We start from the raw sequence: 2500 nt of genomic DNA, 5'->3' as shown, positions 1-2500 counted from the left end.
GCTCCTGTTTCGTTGTCGCCCAAATACTTGAGCAGTTTTGGGCTGCAATACCAATTATCGAAATACAGGATGTGATGTTTTCCGAGATGCGAGGCCATAAATGTTTTTACCACAGAACCAGATACCCTAGATCCTCATCTACCAATATCTCTGTATCTTTTCCAGTATAGATTATAAAATCGACAATATAATCCGTTTTGGCATCACAAAGTTCAAATATTTTCACTCCAAATCGACTTCTTTTATCTGGAATGTACTGCTTGAAACTTAGCCTTCCTTCCATAACATTAAACTTTCATCTATGCATAAATCCTGGAAAGGTTGAAATTTTTCCAGGAATTTTCTACGCACACTGTCGAGCACGGGTTTAATTTTTTTAGTTTATTATCTGGGCTTGTTTCCTGTGAATTATCAACGAAATGTAGAACCCGTAGAATTTGAAGAAATCTGTCCCTTGCCATCAGCCTTCTCACTCCTTTTGTCTCGAATGTCTCAAGCGTAGTCCAGTAATCTACGATGCGATGTTTACTTATATGCGACATGATCATAATCACACAAAGGAACCGTATCATTTCCTCCACAGTAACCTGAGCAAATTTTCGCAAATACTTTGGCACTGCATCTCTAGCGTATCAACAAGGAATCTCTGATAACGGTTTGTCTCTTCAGCAATCAGCCCCATAAATTCGTTGTCGAAAAATTCAAAAAAATAGTCTACTTCCTTTGAATTTTCATTCACATTACATTTCGACGTAATGCCACTGCCACTGCTGTCAAATATGAAATCTCTGGGCTGAAATTGCTGGCAGCCCACTCCCACTCATCACCTGGGTCACATCGCTGTCTCCGCCTTCTTTTGACACCTTGGCTTTCATTTGTAGGTGGCAGATTTTCGTCATTTTCACTGTCGGTTGATATTTCATCACTGTCTCTTGTACCAGGACCATAATTATCCATTTCATTTCCTTCTAAATCCGATTCATTTTCATATCCAGAAAATGAGTCGAGAAGGTCTATAAAATAGTTATCCTCGTCGAGAGCTCTTCTCTCGATCTGCCGGCGGTCAACTCGAGGATGTCGTACCCTTGACCCCTCCTCCTGTGACATCTTGATGAAGACTAATGAATTTTAGGAAACACGTGAATTTATATGAATTCACTGTATGGCAACTGACAGACTGTTACCATATCAAGAAAAAGAGGCCAGTATTTCAATCATCAGTCCTTCACATAAAAGGAAATTACCGGTGCTCGTATACGACACAACAGTGTTCCGGGCCAGTTTATTAAATGCGTCGTATACGTTACAACCGAAATCAAAGGGTTAATTTTGAACTAATCTTCTTAAATATGACTTTAAAAAGGCAAATTAAGCTGCCTGAATTGTCTTACCTCTGCAATGAAACCCCACCAGGGCAAAATTGCTGCCCACCTGGCTGAGTAAAGGACACATGCTCGCAAGGAATTACCCTGGCCGCGTTGCCTTAAAGGGATAAGAAGTTATTTTTCAATGAGTTAATCTTGTGAGTCTCGTAACTTTGACAACCATACACGCAAATGATGCAGCTTGCTGAGAGAACAACCTCCTCTGTCCGACTCCAGACTCCAGTCATCCTTACCCGAGGGACTCTCCGCTATCGTCAGTGACCCTCGTCCTTCTTCGTCAGAGACCAGCTTCCCCTACGGTAAAGTGCGATATTCACTTTTCAGTCAAAGTCGACTGATTACTCTGGGTATCAGCATTTCAACTTCTGTCCTTGTGCCCAGTTATCAGTGCCATTTCCAATGTCCTGTGTTCACTGTAAAGTGGTCATTCATTCCTCAGTCTTTGGCACCCTCAGAGCAAACTCGATACATTCTGTTTTAAATTGTTCCTTCTGACGTGTAATGTGTAAATCTCTCTTATAGAGGACCCATTTTCAGTGGACTCATCTCGGCCTGTGCCTTGCACTTTAATCAAGACTCCAGAATATATATGTCTCCAGGCGTTGCAATCCTTTATCAATTTCACTTATCCATTTTCCCTTCAAATAATGCTTGCTTTTCAAATATAATTCTTTAATTTTATCCCAAGTGTTTACGTATCATTTCCTTATGAAGTAGAGCCTTCAGCTCTAAATTCTCCCTTTTTTTCATTTTTTTACAATTTCCCTTTCCTATTGAAGAAACTCCAAGGCCAATTAAATAAAGTTTCCTTGCCAGCCTGTAAAATACCATAAATCCAGGAAAATACACAAAAATATACATTATATATATATATATATATATATATATATATATATATATATATATATATATATATATATATATATATATATAATCACTAACAAAAAAGTGATAAAATCATGTTGTGGGTTAGTAAAACCCACCCACAAGAGACAGATATGGAGGCAAAATACAAAGGAAAGGGTAAGCATAGGACTTTGCTCCGCAATTGAAAATTATGATGAAAGTGAAAAGTAAAAAGTAGGGTCTTTTTCTCAGTCAGTTTCAGGAAACCA

The sequence above is a fragment of the Macrobrachium rosenbergii genome, chromosome 2 (assembly GCF_040412425.1).
Source record: "Macrobrachium rosenbergii isolate ZJJX-2024 chromosome 2, ASM4041242v1, whole genome shotgun sequence".
In the NCBI taxonomy this organism is placed as follows: domain Eukaryota; kingdom Metazoa; phylum Arthropoda; class Malacostraca; order Decapoda; family Palaemonidae; genus Macrobrachium; species Macrobrachium rosenbergii.
Note: the sequence above shows the minus strand (reverse complement) of the source record.